We start from the raw sequence: 18,972 nt of genomic DNA, 5'->3' as shown, positions 1-18,972 counted from the left end.
TGAGGGAAGTGACCGGAGAATTCCAGAGACCAGGGGTTATTCTGGCTTGACTCGGTTATTTCAATCTGCTCGAGAGATGACTGTTCTATCCCTTGGTCCTCATCAGGGCCAATCTGGGGTGCGTCGAGCGCTGCACCAGAGACACGCGCCGCACGCATCTCGCGGAAGTGCTCCTCACTGGGGAGAGGGGACACTGTGAGGCTTCCTCGCAACCCCTATGGGGCCCCGCGGCCTCCTCAAACCAGATTTTCTAGTTAAGCGGATCCCAGGCGATTTCGATAAGAAAGCTCAGCTCAAGTAGCATCAGCTCTACCATCCCCACAAATACCTCCCGGCCATCCCCCGGAGCGCGCAGGAACGCGCACACACTGTCACGCACACGCTGACCGCACAGCCAACTGGCCCTGGTAGCAGAGGTCGCCCCCACCCCTACCTATACACCCACCCACCTACAGCTGGGGGCCTGGCACGCTTAGCCCCTGAGCTCCGACAGGGGACCAGTGGCGGGGGCGCGGTGGCACCAACGCTCCGCTGCAGCCGGAGCGTCCCCTTCTCCCGTTGGAAGCTCCCGGGCGCCTGCCCTCCTACCTGTAACCCAGTCGACCGCGGACACCAATGCTCTTCCTACCCCGCCCTGGCATCCCGGCTGCCCGGATTCGTGCAACACCGTCCCCCGCCCCGTGCCCACTCCCAACACCGCGCCGCCCCGGGCCACCCACGAAAGTAACAGCTTCCTCCAACCAAAACCGCCTAACAAAGCCTGGGCAAGCAGCTCTTAACCAAACTGCCGTGAAGGGGACACAACGGGCGGGGTGCGAAGAGGCAGCACGGCTATACGACTCAGGGGCGCGACCTGGGCAAATGCGGCCCCTATGGATGCTCCAGACAGGCGTCTAGGAATGATCGCAGTGAGCTCGCCGCCCCTCAGTCCCCATCACCCCAGAGTCCAGCTCTCACCCGGTCCCTGTCGGTTATCCAGCCCGCTCCCGCCTCCAGCGGCACCAGCTCGGGCCGATGGAGAGAAGGCGCCCCCTGGTCTGTTTTCAGCCCCCGCCAAGGGATGACACTGGGGTGAGAGAGGAGGGAAAATTCCCGGGGTGGAAATTCCAGTTCCTATTCCCAGCGTGTTGAACTGTGAATGTGCCGGGTCTGCTCTCCCCTTCATCCCTCTCGGCCGCCAAATCGCCCAATTGCTGGAAAAACCTCAACCCGTGCCAAACCCCAGTGCCCACCAGCCAGGAGGCTCCCTTCCCACCCCGCATCACGATCGGATGAGTGTGTGTGCGGGCGTGTATGTGAGTGGGTGGGTGAGTGTGCGTGAATCCCGCACCCCCTCGGTTGCCCGCCCCGCGGACGCCACCGCCTGCGCTGGGCCAGGGCCACCACTATTAGGAAGAGTGAGAAAAATAAATTACCTTTCGTAACCGCCGGTCCCTGAGATCGTCCCATCAGTTTGCTCAACAACCTGCAGCCGGGTGCAGTTTCCACAATCCAGCCATGGAGCCCGGGGCAGAAGACCGGCCGGCCCCAGAGAAGACACCCCACCACACGCGGCAAAGAATGACACCAAAGCGCAGAGAAGGCAGCAGGAGGGTGGAGACCCCGGCCAAAGAAACAACAACAAAAAGTCTCTCCTTCCCCCTTTCTTCTACTACACAGCCTTGGAGAAAGGTCGGAAAAAAAAAAAGAACCAAATGTTTGTCTTCCTTTACGTGTTCTCGCTTCAAACACACCAGGGGGTAAAAACGGAGCAAAGAGAGAGGAGGGTTCAAATGTCTCTCCCAGTCCACAGTTGCACAACTTCGGAGTCGGGCTCAGTCTCCAGCAGCAGCCGAGACCCAAGCGGCAGCTAGTAACATGCGGCAGTCATAGCTGAGGCTGCTTCTCCTGCTCCTGCTGCGGCCGCTGCCGCCGCTGCTGCTGCCGCCGCTTAAGAAAAGACGCTGCTGAAGAGACCAAAAATCTTCCACCATCCCCCCAGCCGATCTTTATATCCAGTTCTCCCACCCCACCCCCTTCGCCTTCTTTTTCTTCTTCTTCCTCGTCCTCCCCTTTCCGCTTGGGAAAGGGCGCAATGGAATAGGTAGGGGGAGCCGCGAGAGACTGGGGTGGCTTCCTCTCGGCCAAACCCGCCTCCTTCTCCTGAGGTTTTCCCCCGCGGAGGGTCTCCTCTCGCGCCCGCAACCTGCGCCGAGAGCCGGAGCGACGGCCACGCAAACTCCTTCCCGGGTGCACGGTGGGGGCGCGCGGGCGGAGCGGGCGCCCGGCTGCTGAGGGCTGCGTCCCGGGGGTCGCGGATCCCGGAGCCCGCGGGGTGGCCGATTAGCTCGCCGGCCGGGCCGGGCAGCTGAGGGCATGTGGGAGCTTCATCGCGCGGCCCCGAGCTCCGCGCCGCCGCCGCCGCCTCTTCGGTTCTTTCTCTTCTTCGACTCTCCGAGAGCGAGCAAGGCTCCGGCGCTCTCCACACACGCACACTCACACACGCGCACACACGAGCAAGCTCCTGCCAAAGCAAACCGTGCAATCCGCGCGCGCGCACACACCCGGAGAAAGAGGACGGAGGCAAAAAGAGAAGAAAGAAAGGGGAGGGGGCGAGTCACAGGCGGCGGCAGCAGCAGCAGCTGTCGGAGCGGAGGCAACGAGCAGTCCGGGAAAAACCAGCAGCGGCAGCGGCGGCGCCCACCCGGACCAGCGGCAGCATCTGCATCCCCGCTCTTGGGAACTGGGGAGAGCGGTGCCGGGCGACCAGGCGACCCGGCGACGCGCCGAGAGCCGGTCGGAGCGCGGGCGCGCGGGGGCCGTGCAGCCTGCGCGCGGAGGACGCAGCCGGGGCCCGAGCCGAGGCCAGAATGAGCCGCGGGCTGGCGAGCGCCAAGAGCGCCGAGAGCCGGGGAGGGGGCTCGCGCGGGGGGGATGAGGGTGGCACGTAAAACCCGGATCTGGAGTGCACTCGGGCTCCGCCGCGCGGACTCCACCTAGCTGCTCGGTAAACGCTTGGAGGTGGGAATGAGAGGGCTGCTACATGAGGCTTCCCTTTCAGGGTTTGTCAAACAAAGGGTACCTCTCCTCCCGGCTTTGAGGCACGATTCTCCTTCAGTCTCGCAATGTCTCCCTCTCTCTCTCTCTTTCTTCGTCTCTCTCTGTCTCTCTTCCCTCTCCTCCCTTCCTCTCTCCCTCTCTCCCTTCTTCTTTTCCTCCACTCCACCCAGGTAAGTAAACGTCAGACTGAAAGTCCTGCCAGTGTCTCTTTTTCTAAGTGCAGATTATTCCATATTTCCATTATGCAGGTACCGAGTCCCAGTGCGTTTTCTGCCTTTGGTCCATTTTATGTTCCTTCAAACTTACCTCAACGTGCAAGTTCATCGCAGACTTTAAAGTATCCTCTGTTATTCGGACATAGGGATTTAATGATTTTATTTCATAATCAGTAAAAATTACCATAATGGATATAGAAGGGTGCCAATTCCAAAGCAATGCCTTCTGATGCAGGGGAAAGTCTGCTCAAGTTAACTGAGTGACCTTGGTCCATTACTGAGCCCCCTTGTGCTTTCTTTGTAAATGAGAGAGAGGGTTAAGTAGGTAATTTATAAGGTCTCTTCCTGCTCTAAACTTTCATGATCTGAAAAGACTAAGGTGTTATTTTCTGTATCAGTAAATTTGAATTACAATTATGACAGAAACTAAGATTTATTATATGCATTCAACAAGCTTATTATATCCACATTGTATTTGGATGTATATATTCAGGATGATCTAATGCCCTTCCAGAGCTCTTTGGGAGGTATAATCAACCCCAGTACATCTGAAGAACCTAAAACCTCATTAGAATTAACAGACCATACCCAACACAAGTGACTATCAATATCTTCGTTCGTTCTTCAAAGCTCAATTCTCGTGCCGAATGCTCCAGAATGCTCCTTTTCTCACCAACCCCAATTAAAATAATCACTCCTTTCATTATATTCCCATAGCACTTTGATGGTATATCTACGATAACACCTATTTCATTCTGTTTTTTTCTTGTTCGTTTAAAATAAGGAGTTGCTTGTCTATAGGTCTCCTCAGATTATAGGATCTTCCTTAAATGCAAATTCCAAATTTTAATCATCTGTATAACATAAAATTATTATGTATCCACAGTACTTTGCACATTGTAATTTTTTTAAAAATTTGGAGGGGAATTTCCTGATATTTCTGAATTCTGACCAGCCAGATGTTCGTTCACACACTTAAATTAGGCTATTTGAATTTGCCTAATATAAGGCATCCACAAACTCCCCTGAGTACATAAAGAAAATGTAAACTGACATCTGAAGTCACTTGTTACTTAAATGATTTCGGAAATAGACTCTAGCTAATTGTGACAAAAGGAGGCAAAATGGAAACTACCCAATTCATCCCCCAAATGGATATATGTGGAAAAGCAATAAAATAACAAAATGTGGAATGAATGACTCTGTATAGATATTAAGTGTTATTAGTGATAGCAGCAGAAATATAAATAAACAGACCAATTTTTAGAATCAGTCTTATCTTGACAGGTCTGGAAGGATATGGGAGAGGAATTCAAATTAATTTCAAAATGGAAATTAATATATCAAAATATAAAATATACTAACTGAAAACTGCATATTAATTTAAATAAGTAATTAAATATGAGACATAGTAACTGAAAAGTAAGCATATTAAGTTAAATAACTAATTGAAAGTATTCACCAAAGAATTGACCACGAAAAAAGTTACAAACAGAAAAATGAGAAGAACCAAAAAAGAAGTGAGTAAAAAATAACTCATAGCTATTTAAGAAAAGCAGGTAAAGGAAAAGAATAAGTTAATTATTTACACAATTTAATCAAATGTCAATGTAGTAGCTTTTACAGCAGCAACCTGTATTTTGGGCTCAAACTTCATGCATCCAAATCCTTTTTAATCTGATAGGCATAGTCTTTTATATTTAAGATATAAAGCATCCTATTCTATTGCCAGGAAATCCATTACTCTTGCCAATATTTTTCTAAGGTGAACCTTCTAGAAAAATAAAATCAAGTAAATTCTGTGCCTTTTTTGCTATACAACTATATTTAACACCTTCTCAGGGACAAGATAGCATCACAGATGATGTTTGAGCAATGATGCTATTATACAGGGTAGAGCTCTGTGCAAGAGTGCTTTTTGAAAATGATGGCATGGTTGGCTTTAGCTCTATTAAATTTGAAAAAAAAATCAGTATTTACCATGTGGAAAAGAAACCCCCAAATTTAAGCTGAATATCCAATCAAATAGGATAATTAATATGAAAATATTTTAATAACTAGTAAAATTCTCTGACCAAATGACTCTTTCAAATTAATAAATACACTATGATGTCCAACAGTGTGAAAGTTAGGAAAAGAACCTGGATAAAATGTTCACAGAATAGGTAAATACAAATAAATAACCAATAAATGTAAGGAAGGATGCTCTGCCTTTACCCACACACACACAAAAAAAATCCCATGCATAAAAATATACACAATTACAAGATCTATCATGTTTCATGTTTTGCCCGGGAAATTAGCTGAAAAGTAACAGTGCCCTACTACTAAACTCGAAAAAAAATACGTTGAGCAGGCTTACTCTTATGCTAATAACAGACATTGACATATTTTTCTGGAAAGTTGAAGGTATGTGTCAACTGACTTATAAAATATGTATGTCATTAATCCAGTCTTTCTGTTTACAGATACCACTTCTACAGAAATAAACAGAAGTATGGACAAGGATTTTATACAATGATATACATCTCAGTCATACTTGTTATGTAAGGGGAGAGAGTATGTAAGGTATGTATATATTCATAGGGATCTTGTTTCTTCATGCTCAGTAAAAGACCCCTTATCTGATTGGATTGGTAGTTATTTAGTTGGTGGGAAAAAATGTTGGTTAAAGCAAAAAATATTTTTAAAAATGATCCATATATTCTATTTTAGTGAGGATTCATTTTTACTGCAAGCAACAGAAACACAAAATAACAGCAACCTAAACAAGATAGAAGTTTATTACTTTTTCTAGTGAAAAGTTTAGCATTTGGTGATCCAGGGCTGTTATGGCCCCACAAAGCACCCTGGGTGTAAAAGACACCTTTATCTTCTTGCTTGGCCACCTATGACCTTTGTTCCCAATTTCAGTTTTAGCAATCATGCTACATTACAGAAGTAAAGAAGAAAAGGAGGAAGGTAAAGACATTCTCACACCCAAGGACATTTTCCTAAAGTTGCACACACCATTCTCCTTTCACTTCATCCTCAAAAATGGTGAGATGGTAACACTTAGCTACAAGGCTAGTGGGAAACATTGACTATTCCAGGCAATCCTGTGTCCAACTGAAAATCAGATTCTTTCATTATTTAGCGTTTCCTCAGCCTATAACTTAACATTGTGCACCACCTTGAACTGAGCTTTGCATACATTAGGTTTTCAGTAACCAAATGAAGGGCTAATGCAGACACTAGACAATGTCACCTTCACATGAAATGACCTTTCAGTTCAACCAGAGGTAAACTTTCACAAAATTTCAAATTACTGAGCTTTTGCCATCCAAAAAAAAAAAAAGTACTCTCTAATACCTGATCAAATATCAGCGGACAGTTAATATCTTAAATGCTACTGGGCCTAGATACACTGACAGATCAAGGTAATCAGAGTTAAATTACATCTGCAAAGCAGGTAGCAAATCATAGTACTCAGATTCCTAGTATGCCATGGCATGATTAGAATTCTAAGGGGTCTTGTGTTCACTAGAATAATGATTCAAATTTATATTATATATTGGGGCACCTGGGTGGCTCAGTCGGTTAAGCGTCTGCCTTCAGCTCAGGTCATGATCCCAGGGTCCTGGGATCGAGCCTCACAGGGGACTCCCTGCTCCACAGGAAGCCTACTTCTCCCTCTCCCACTCCCCCTGCTTGTGTTCCCTCTCTCACTGTGTGTGTCTCTCTGTCAAATAAATAAATAAAATCTTTTAAAAAAAAATTATATAGACCATCAACATATTTGATTGCCCTAGCTTAATTCTAAGAAGTGCCTGGTGATGCTCTCCGTTCCCTGGAATACACATCAAAGGCCCATTTTAGAAGATTGTAAAATCTTACCCAGATTATATTGCCCTGCTAATTTGGTATCATCTATTCTTTCCTGCCTCAAGCAGTTCACCCTTATTCTTTTTCAATCCAAAAGACGATCTGTGTATTTTCTACATTCTAAATGACCTGGAAGCTTATCTATAGAGATAAGGTAAATCTAGATCTAGATATTTTTTAAAACAGCTTTTCCTAATTAAGTGGTTAACTTTTTCCACATCCTGACTTTTTTTTCCCCCCCAATGGAAGAGACTCCTTAAAACTCTGAGTCATAATTTCTCTAATGCTTACATACATGCATGTCAATTCTGGAAGACTCTGAAAGGAACAAGCTTCTCCTTCTTCTTCTTCTTTTCATTTATTTATTTTTTGTAACTTTCTCCACTACCTTGCCTTAGACCCAACAATTAAATTACCTTTCATAACTGCAAATTAGGTTCAACACCAAATGCTTTCAGCCACTGACTATAAATGTTAAACACTGGCTCTTACAGAAGTATTCAGCACTCACACAAACATAGTTGCCTTAAACGCATCACATCATAGTGTCTAGATTCTAGAAATATGAGAATATTCAAAAACCCAATACTGTTTTCTTATAAAGACAAATATGCTTGTGCTTTATAAATGAAAATATCATGACCAACCAGAGATAGTCAGTAATGACTGTCACGTTCTGAAAAGGAAGGAAATAGACTTTTGGTTCCTTTGTAAAACATTGCCACTCTGCTGGGCTCTGCTCATCAGCCCTCTCCTTTAAGACTATAGGAGACACCAAGAGTAGATACCTAACTCATAATTAATCCCCTTTCTCTGAGAATGGTTCTTACAGATGTGGGAGGTGGCTTTGTACCTATCCCTTGGCCATGGGAGATTGGTCCAGGCAAGGTCAGCTGACCCAAGCTTGGCTAATCAGAATCATTCTCTAGGATTTTTCAGACTATATGATGCAAAGAGTCTCAATATATCCCTGATTCTCAGAGTCCATCTTCTTCTTCTTTTTTTAACATATAATGTATTATTTGTTTCAGAGGTACAGGTCTGTGATTCAACAGTCTTGCACAATTCACAGCGCTCACCATAGCACATACCCTCCCCAATGTCTATCACCCAGCCACCCCATCCCTCCCACCCCCCACCACTCCAGCAACCCTCAGTTTGTTTCCTAAGATTAAGAATTCCTCATATCAGTGAGGTCATATGATACATGTCTTTCTCTGATTGACTTATTTCGCTCAGCATAATAGCCTCCAGTTCCATCCACGTCTTTGCAAATGGCAAGATTTCCTTCCTTTTGATGGCTGCATAATATTCCTGTGTGTGTGTGTGTGTGTGTGTGTGTGTGTGTGTATACCACATCTTCTTTATCCATTCATCTGTAAACAAACTGAGGGTTCTAGAGGGGAGGGGGGTGGGGAATGGGTTAGCCTGGTGATGGGTATTAAAGAGGGCACGTTCTGCATGGAGCACTGGGTGTTATATGCAAACAATGAATCATGGAACACTACATCAAAAACTAATGATGTAATGTATGGTGATTAACATAACATAATAATAAAAAAATAAAGAAAAAAAATATATCCCTGATGATGGAGGAGGCTCAGTTTCTTCTATATGGTGCTACCTAAACCTGACTTAGTGCAAACATTTCCTGAAGAATGCAGTCGATTTAAAAAAAATAGCCTAAGCAGAAGTTCCTTTTTCTTTTGCATCTATTATAAACTCCCAAATAAGATGTACACAAGGGGAAAATTCTGTATGGACATGTTGTTATAGTGCTAATGTGCAATCTGTGTTATGGTGATACCTAGGAAATTAGGTTCCCCTTAAGATTGCCTACTGGATTTTCCGGAAAGCTGAGCTCATAGAAGGCATATTGCATTATTCTTCTGGGAATGGTGGTCACATTATTTTTGCAGTACTCCCAATTAGATGATTTTCTCATTTCTGGTATCTGCTTCAATCATACACCTCACCTCTTTACCTATAAAAGCAAAATGAAAAGTGGTAGGAAAAATAATGGTTATTGCCTCCTTGGAAATACAGTCCTCGGGCCCATAGTAGATATTCAATAAACGTTTGGTGAATGAAATAATTCAAGGCAAGTGTTATATAATATATATTATCAAATATGTAAGGTATATCTATTAAACTATGTCAGATTAATATATCTATCATTCTGTTAAGATTATGTATTAATAGAGGTTATACATCTAAATGAGAGCCATCAAATTCAAATTAGTCACCTTCACTAGGATAGGCAGCCATTGCTCAAAACAAATTGAACTCTTTTGAGATCATTTTAGACTATAGCATGCTTTGGAATAGCCTTACGGTATTAGCAAATCTCTTGCTTTTAAAGTACATTTGATTTTTTTGTTGTTGCTGGGCTAATGATTTAGATCAAATGAAAAAAAATCACTGTCATTAAAGACCTGTAATAGAGCTTGGAAATCGACTAATTAGTTGTCAAGCTAGGGGATAACATTTTTTTGTTCAGAATAAATAAAGTATGACTAATTTTTTCTGTGGATTAATTTTAGACTATAACTTCTTTAAAGTAATGATCATCATCTTCTATGGCCTGAGTCTAATCTTCCGAAGAAGAAACCAGCAACAAATGTATTATGTCCACTTTATTAATAATGATACTAAGATTCAGATGGTATAATAACTTTCTTAAGGCTAAACATTCAGTAGTGTATACCATTCAGACAAGTTTATCTTACTAACCCTCTGCCTACATTGGAAGAGATCCCAAAAGCAAGTTTTCACAAAGAGAAACTTCCTCCTCAGCTACAGTTCGTTGGATGGGGGGGTGGGGAGGGAGGCAAGTTGCTTGATTAACAAGCTAATCAAGTCTTCTTCCCAGGGAAATTGGAATTGGGCTTGAGAGAGTCATTGTTTCTTTCTCTGAGTAGGTCATTTGGGTGACCAAGCTGTGGAGTGGCCTTCTTTTCTCTGCCATATTAACTCAGGAATCAGAGGTGATTCACTCTTGAGGAGAGACATGGACTAGTCTATCATTAGTTAAACTTGCTTTTAGCCACCCAGCAGAAGTGACGAGAAGACTAAGTTGCAGAACGAAGCATAAAACAAATGTACAGACAGGAGTGTAGATAAACTGCAGAGAGAGATTTTGAATGGCTTTCTGGACCCTGGTTCTATTTCTTTCCTGATGTCCAGCTGCATTTCTGTACTTAATTGGAAAACAGCCCTTGTGGTGTTATAGCACATTCTTCTTTTTGATGAAGCCCACACAACTTTGTAGTAGTTATCAGTGGGTTTTGTCTGGTCATTTCTCTCTTTGCACTTCTGGAAATAGTATACCTCTTCCATGGGTGTCCTTTTGCTCTTCATTTTATATATTGGTAATGATCTGTCCATTTTGGTACCCAGCTCACACACGGAAGGCCCATGATCCAGGCCAAATCAAACACTGTAACAGGCTCTCCCCCAGTCATTTGTTACAGATGGCCACATGACTTAAGCCTGGTTATTCAGAATACTTTCCTGTGATTTTTTTTATATGAACACTGGAATAGAGAAATTTTCCCTCCTTCTCTGGTGTGTTTTTAAACTGGAATGGTATAAATCTGAAGCTTGCTTTTATTTAGTTGTTTGTGTATTTACTTATCTATTTATATTATCCAAAGTGCTCTCTCTCTCTCTCTCTCTCTCAGAGATTTAACAATTATAAAAATAGAATAATGATTTTCTTCTAATTTATCTCGCAAGTGATGAAGAGATTGAATGTATACATGCCAACAGCTTGGTATATTCTTACCTTAAGTTATTTAATATTAGATTTAAATGAGATATACTAGTTATACTTATGTGAAATGTTATGAAATAAGGTTCCAATCCTATACTGTACATCTTACACTAAAATATGCGTACTGTGTCTCTGATTGTCTAATGGTCCTGGATCTCTAAATCCTGGATCAGGACTATAACATAGAGAGTGGGGAGGGTGGCAGTATATAAGCCTTTAACATAAGGCTTTTGAGGTTGTACTGGGCAGACCATGGGTAACAAAGAAGAGGAGTGACTTCTTAGCATTTTATTTATGGGCTTGCATGATCCTTATCATGTCGACTTAGATTCTATTCACAAGAACTCAATAATATGGCCACACCCAACCATAAAGGAGATTGGCAAATATGCTCTAGCTTTTGGTCCAGGAAGAAATTGATGTAAGTTTATAAACAACTATGCAGTTCGTGCCATATACTCTTTTCATGATTCTGAAAAACAAGTTGTGAAAGAATATGCAGAATTATGTAGCCCAATCACTGCCACATAACTGAAGTAATATTTAGGCTGTATGACATGATACAAAGAGCTCAGGACATGGATTCAGAAGACCGTATTTTCAGTCTTGTCCTTACCACTGACTCACTCTGTATTGGGCAAGTCTCTTGATATTTCTAGGCTCTATTTTCCCTATCAGTAAAATTGGCATGTTAAAATATCTGTGCTACCTACACTAGTTTATTGTGGCTACCAAATTAAGTGTATTATAAACTTAGAGTCCTGTTCAAATGGAAGATCCTTGCTAGCACACCACACACACACACACACACCCCTACACTACTTACACAACCAGAATTCAATGTGTTATACTCTAATTCCTGTGTTTTCCCATGCTATTTGAATCTTTTCTCTATAAATGTAATAATCTCTTTCGGGCATGCTATGAAACACCTTGCATTTTCCTTCTCCCTAGGACCAAAATATTCATTTCCACAGCTGGAGGAATGTAGACTGCTTGGAGATGAGTCCCTCAAGTATTTTCCTCTCTCTGCTGAAGGGAGATGTCTTTTTCAAAATTATGTTCCCTCCCCAGAGATCAACCCATATTCAGTAGCTTCGCAGGGGTACTTAGCAATGGGCCCATTTCTTGGCCCATTTCTTCAAGATTCCAAAGAACCATCCCAAGTTCAGTGAGCCCCACTGGATTGCCTGAGGGCTCTACTGCTTGTCCATTTTTCCCTCTGCCCAATTCTGAGTCTCTCATTCCCCCCACCGCCCCATGCCCACACTATATTGTTCCTGAGAGCACCCTGAATAAATCCCTTGTTTGCAATCCTCTGTCTTAGAATATGTTTCCCAGGACACTTGACCTAACATAGGCTCCTCGTTCCTATCCTTGACATTGCTTAGTTTATTCTCCACACTCAGCCAGAGAGATGTTGCTAGAACTAAGTGATTATATCAGTGTCCTAGAATTACTATAACAAAGTACCACAAAATGGGTGGCTTAAAACAACAGAAATCTGTAGTTTTACAGTTCTGCTAGAAATTAGTTGGAGCTCAAGATGTCAGCAGAGCTATGCTCCCTCTGAGCCTCCTCGAATCCTTCCTTGCCTCTTCCGAGCTTCTGATGGTGGCCTTCAATCCTTAACATTCCTCAGTTTGCAGCTGCGTTACTGCAAATTCAACCTCTGTCATCATATGGCATTCTCCCTGTGTCTCTGTCTTCATATGGTAGTTTCCTTTTCTTGTAACGACACTGATCATACTGGATTAGGGCCCACCCTAGTGACCTCATCTTAATTTAATCATATCTTCAAAGACCCTAATTCCAAATAAGATCATATTCACAGGTACCTGGGATTACAAGACCAACATAACTTTTGAGAGTACACATTTCAACTCATAACAGTGACTCTGCCCCAAATCCTCCACTTGCTCTCTCTATCATTCAGAATCAACTGGAAGTGGCTGGCAAAGCACTACACATTCTGGCTCCTGAAGCCTGCACAGCCTGATCTTCCACTCCTCTCCCCAGAGATCACTTTGCTGCAGCCATAATAGCCACCTTGTTGCTTCCTCACTTGCCAGACACACCCCCATCTCAGGGCTTTTCATCTGCTTATCTTTTTACCTAGAATGTTCTTCACCTAGACATCTCTGCATGGCCCTTTACCTACCCTACTTCTAATTTGTGCACAAATTCTCGGTGATGCTTTCTCTAACACTCTATTTAAAATCACATACAACCTTGGGGCGCCTGGGTGGCTCAGATGGTTAAGCATCTGCCCTCGGCTCAGGTCATGATTCCAGGGTCCTGGGATCGAGCCCCACATCGGGCTCCTGGCTCAGCAGGGAGCCTGCTTCTCCTTCTCCCTCTGCCTCTCTCCCTGCTCATGCTCTCTCTCTCTGTATCTCTGTGTCTCAAATGAATAAATAAAATCTTTAAAAAAAAAATTACATACAACCTTATGTAATTTTAATTATTACATACAACTCTATCACCTTCCTTTTTTCCTCCATAGAACTTCTCACCTTCTAATATACTATGTAATTTACTTATTCATTGTGTTTATTAGTCTGCAGTATGACTTCAGTGGTCTCAAGGCACTTTTGCCTTAATGGACCCCTTCCTCCATAAAAAATATTTAAAATTATATTTTATGGCTGCCTTGTTATAAAGAAAAATATAATCAGGATGGATACGTTATTATAATATTAAAATTTTTCCTGGTTTTAAAAGAAGTTAAAATTAAAACATTTTTGTGGGCCCCTAGGAAGATTGTGGGCCTTAGGCCCTCTGTGTAATGGATAACGTGGCCCTGGGTTTATAACTGTCTCCCCATCAGAGAATGTACACTCTTGGAGAATGAGGACTTTTGTCTGTTTTTCTCATTGATATTTCCCCAGCAAGTAAAACAGGGCCTGGCATATAGCAATGCTCAATAAATATTTGCTGAATATATGAGTAACTAAAAATATCATTTTGATTTTCCATTAGAATTAGTTTTCCATTTCCTTTGTAAAATAGGTTTGTGTGGCCTAACCTAGAATGTACTGTTATTTCCACTTCAGTACTTAAAACGTCAAGAATAATTCTTTAAGAGGCCAACCAATCTTTAAACTCACCGTAGGACTCCAACCTTACACAACTCTTGGGAACCATGGGTATCTGATGGTAAGTGAGCTGGAGGAATTACTCCCCTGGATCCCTTCAGGGTGCGCTGTAAATTTCTGTGCTCTATCAGAAAGTTATTACAAATATTATGAAAAACATTTTTTTGAACTTAAAAAAAAACTTTCTTAAACAATTATAAGAAAATATTTTGCTAGTACCTTGAAATAAACCATAATATTGAAATATCTTCTAAGTAACAAAATAAGTCAGGAGAACGCTTAAAATAATTTTATAAAATTAAACTAGTGTGGTTGCCATATTACAGAGATTTGTTTTAATGAAAAAAATAAAAAAACTCCATGAAAACTGGTGGGTCTCAGGTGGTAGAGCAAAGATAAGAGAATGACTAAATTCGATTTGTATTTATTAGAAAAGGAGAGATCAGACCTTCAATTTGATTTGGGAAAACCGAAGTTAAACTTACAGGGGTATAAATATTGCTTATTTTGTACTGAAGAATCTTGGAACTTATGAATTTCTTAGGATAAAATGTGACCACTAACACCCTTTTGTGAGGAAATGTTATTTCATGGGAGGCAAAAATCATTACAGTGCTGCATACATTTATTAATATGCAGAATATTCAAATTTACAGCTGATGAGGAACTTTCATGGTTATTTCCTTACCCTTTTTGGAACTACTGTGAAATTTCCCATTTGTTCTACTTTCAGCAGTCTCATGTGTTTTCCTTAGAACTTGACTAATACTCAATATTTAGTTACATATGTCTGTCCTCCCTTAAACTGTGAGGGAAATATGTACAATTTATTTTAGTACGTATATCACCCAGCATGATGTTTTTCATATTAATAGACATTCAATGAATAAACTGTTGACTGTAAAACAATTTAAGAACTATACACATCAGGTGATTTTCTTAAGGTTGTTTTCATATATAAATATTTAGAAAATTCTTTCCTTTGAAGGTTTATGTTTTTAATGCCTGACATCTATGTATTTCATTTACCTGTTCAAGATACGGAGTCCCAGCCCTGTCAGAGCATAGCAGAAGATAGACCCATTATTTATTTATCTAATTACTTGCCTAAAACTTTGCTGGGGACATGATTTCAATAATAACAACAACTTAGAGATATAGGAATTATTTACTTCATATTATAAATTAGAAAGGCCAAGGCTGAATAATTGGCCCAAGGTCAAACAGCCAATAAGTTAAAGAGTGAAATTCAGTCCTAAACCTGCCTAATTCCAAAACTTACATTCTTTCTCACATGAACAGAAGATCAACTCTACAAAGTAATATGATATTTAGGAATGGAGCGAGCTTTTAGGACAAGATATTGAGAGATAACATAATGAGTTTTTATAAAGTAGCTTAAATTTTAATTCAGTCGCCACTACATTAAAATAAGAAATTTAGGGGTGCCTGGGTGGCTCAGTCAGTTAAGTATGTGCCCTTGGTTCAGGTCATGATCCCAGGGGCCTGGGATCCAGCCCCACATTGGGCTCCCTCCTCAGCATGGAATCTGCTTCTCCCTCTGCCTCTACCCCTCCCCCCCCATGCTCTCTCTCATGCAGGAGCTCTCTCTCTCTCTCAAATAAATAAATAAATAAATAAAATCTTTTAAAAAATAGGAATTTTAAATCATAATGATCTGTCAGGGAAACCTATATGAAAATAATGAATACATTGCCAGGGAAAATATAGACATTTATAGCAACAGATATTGGTCCATGGAATTTTAGTTCATTTTTACATCTGTGTTTTGTCATGTCCAGGGCAATTGTGAAAATGATTCTACTTTTATATTCTTTATGCTTCTTTATCTTTTGTGATTAATTACTTCTGCCTGTCTCCTTTAGTCTTATAAGTCTCATCTTCACTTGCATTGCTGATTATTTTCTATCTTATTCCTATGAATTCATTACTCATCCAAAGTTTCTTTATATCTTCTCTTTTTGTCCTCCTGAAAGAACTTATCATAATACTATCTGTGTAATTCAAAGACGTCCCAATGTAGACCCATGCAATGTTTCTTCTCAGATTTCAGAGCTAGGGAAATATCTCTTTCCTGATAATTTGGTTTTCTACCTTATTAGCTATTGAGAGTGTTGTATCCTATTATATTTCCCTTTTGCTTTGAATGCCTGAAAGATAAGCATTTGGTCTTGTGCACAATAGCAGTAGTTTCCCTAGACTTCGTTGTCTGGGATGATTATTGTTCCCATCATTACTTCTCTGTTGTCATTGTTTAAATGATGTTACGGTTTTGTCATGTGTGACCTTAATTTGTAAGAGACTGCCCTTTCTTTTTGAAGGTAAGTAAGAAAAAAAGAAAAAGGATGAGAAAGAGACTGAAAGAGATAGAAAGAGAAGAGAGAAAATTAAACATTTCATCAATTTTGCATCAAGCCTGGTTCTGTCTTGTTTTCTTCAATTTAAGTTAATAATTCCTCTCTTGCTTTGTATGCAACTTGGAATGGCTGGGACAACTGATTTACTCTTTTGTGCTTGACAACATGTGTTCATATCTTATTTCCTCTAGGAATGGAGCTCTTCTTTATTTTGACAAAGTTTTTCTACAGTCTGTCTTTTTCCTAGATTGGAGCCTTCCTTCTGAATGCCAGATCTACACAGAGGGTCTTGTCACCCTTGGCCAGAGAGCCCCAGTTCTGAATGTGAGCCTCTCTCTCCATCTGTTTGTTGTTAAGTATATGTATGCACACACACCTGTATGTACACACGTATATTGTACACACATATGCATGTTAATGGTTTTAAGGAAGTCTAGCAGAAGGTGCGGGTGTGTATTTATATTAATGCTAACCACTTGCCTGGGCTGTTCCTGTTATCTGTCCCATATTTTAGTTGGTTGCCTTTTCCCCTACTATTTGCCTTTCAAGATGCTTTTTGTCTATGTCTACTTTGAGATTCTATGCCCATCACTGCCAGCTTTAACACACAGCAGGTATTTCTTTTGTTGTTGGATAATCTGGTTTCATTTTAAATTCTTTTATCTCTCTAAAAAGTTAGAAAGAAACATTGCTTTATAGCCCTTTAGTTCGGTTTGGAATTTAATGCTATGTTGATAGTAGATTAGGTCAGCCAGTATGCATGTACATACATATGTTTGTATGTATATATTTATATTCTGCCTTATCCAATAAAAAGGGCATTCATTTCTACAAATTAGCTGTGCCACTAACACATTGTCCTTCTGCAATTCAATTCATCAGAACTTTACTGGGTCTCTACTGTGTACAAGGCACTATACTAGTTACATAGTAACAAATATGAATAAGACATGAAGTTTATTCTTCATGGAGTCACAATCTATGCTGGAGGCAAAAACACCTGTAATAGAAGCAGAGAGAGATATGGATCTTGACAGTGATTCAAATTTTGTGGGCGAAATGTTTCCTAGTGGCATACTTCTGGGGTAGACCCAGGGACTTATGTAACTTTCAGAGCATAAGTTATCATTATGACCTTTTTCCCTACTCGGTGGTGGTGGTGGTAGTGGATTCTTTTAGGAATAATCTTGAATTTCAAACACATGTATGCTGTTATGTGAACCTGAATAAGCTACTTAGCCTCTCTATAGCTTACTTACTTATTAATAGTATGCAGTCATATATATTTATTAAATGAATGAATACATATAATGTATGCACCTGGCACAAAGCTATTCTAGGGGATAGACTGGTATAGAAGACAGACAAGTTTCTGTTTCATGAAGATTAAATTTTAAAAAACAGGCTTACTCGCTAAACTATAGTAATATAGAGTTACATATATAATATATAGCATATTATAACAATATTTTATGTAACTATGATTGCATATTTGAAAGATTATTTAATTCAATATATTCATATATTTATTTTTATTTATAGGTAATAAAAAGTGAACTTTTTCTTGCATCACCCAGAAATCAAGGTCTTATAATCACAAAGATCTTATAATCACAAAGGGTTACATGTATCATATGTATTTAATGTTTTATCTCAAGGTACAGAATACAATGTAGTAAGTGTATTTGGCAACTTTCATTCAATGCAGAGATGTCACAGGTATTGTAAAATGCTGTTTGATTTGACATTTCACTGATTCTTGAATCTGGCAGTTGAGATGAATACCAGAGTTCCTAATATGCTATGTCCTAGGTTTTAAATCACCTTCTGGCTCCTCTATTATTCTCTGAACTTAATAAAGACATTATGCCCATGTGTTTTCCAGATCTCATAAAGCGTAAGGAGATGTTACCTAAGGTGCTGGGGGAAGGAGTCAGTAGATACCTCAGAATGGCCCCTTTCATCCTGATCACACAGCATGGGACATTAACACAGATCTATGCTCTTCTCCAGCAGCTGGACCCAGGGTAACTTCTGAGAAATGCTGACCTCTGGACTGACTTTAAGCAGAGATGAAAGAAATGTGTGTACATTTTAAAAGCAGTGATTAAAGATTTGTCAGACTTTCTACTATTCTTTCATCATTTATCCAAATTTATGAGTGTGACAAAGTGTGTCATTAGAAAGCTTTTGTTAAAAAGTAATCACATAAGGGGCGCCTGGGTGGCTCAGTCGTTAAGTGTCTGCCTTCAGCTCAGGTCATGATCCCAGGGTCCTGGGATCGAGCCCCGCATCGGGCTCTCTGCCGAGCAGGGAGCCCGCTTCTCCCTCTCCCACTCCTCCTGCTTGTGTTCCCTCTCTGTCAAATAAATAAAACCTTTAAAAAAAAAAAAAAAAAAGTAATCACATGAGATATGTGTAACGATGTGTTAAGAAGTTTCCAAAAAATGGTGTAATGAAGTTTCAAAGTAATAACTTTTAGATCATTTTGCTCAGTGAGAAAAAGGGTGTTTCTGAATGTAGATATTGGGCCTCAGTTTGCTTCTCTGTAACACAGGGGCAATAATAGAGGGTCTTTGTGAAAATTGAATAAGTTACTATGT

General features: G+C 41.0%; 1 protein-coding gene and 1 long non-coding RNA gene across 25 annotated transcripts in view; one reads left to right on the top strand and one right to left on the bottom strand.

Moving 5' to 3' along the window:
* The window catches only part of ADGRL3 (adhesion G protein-coupled receptor L3), an 829,369-nt gene extending 826,476 nt beyond the window's left edge, over nt 1-2,893 (bottom strand). For 15 of the 24 annotated variants that reach the window (XM_078068719.1, XM_078068697.1, XM_078068695.1 and 12 more), the window contains exon 1: nt 1,416-2,892. The gene's annotated coding sequence lies outside the window, so the exon portion shown is untranslated. Of the gene's footprint in view, nt 1-588; nt 612-1,415 lie in introns of those variants that run through there. The other 9 variants (XM_078068705.1, XM_078068706.1, XM_078068708.1 and 6 more) reach the window with 3 other exon arrangements.
* Nucleotides 2,894-16,593: 13,700 nt separating this feature from the next.
* Nucleotides 16,594-18,497, top strand: LOC118540393 (uncharacterized). The gene is made up of 2 exons (XR_004919614.2): nt 16,594-16,693; nt 18,255-18,497. It is a non-coding gene; the product is annotated as an uncharacterized LOC118540393 (long non-coding RNA).
* Nucleotides 18,498-18,972: the final 475 nt, after the last annotated feature.

This window comes from Halichoerus grypus, chromosome 3 (assembly GCF_964656455.1).
Source record: "Halichoerus grypus chromosome 3, mHalGry1.hap1.1, whole genome shotgun sequence".
Lineage (NCBI taxonomy): Eukaryota > Metazoa > Chordata > Mammalia > Carnivora > Phocidae > Halichoerus > Halichoerus grypus.
This window is presented reverse-complemented; position numbering and strand designations above follow the sequence as displayed.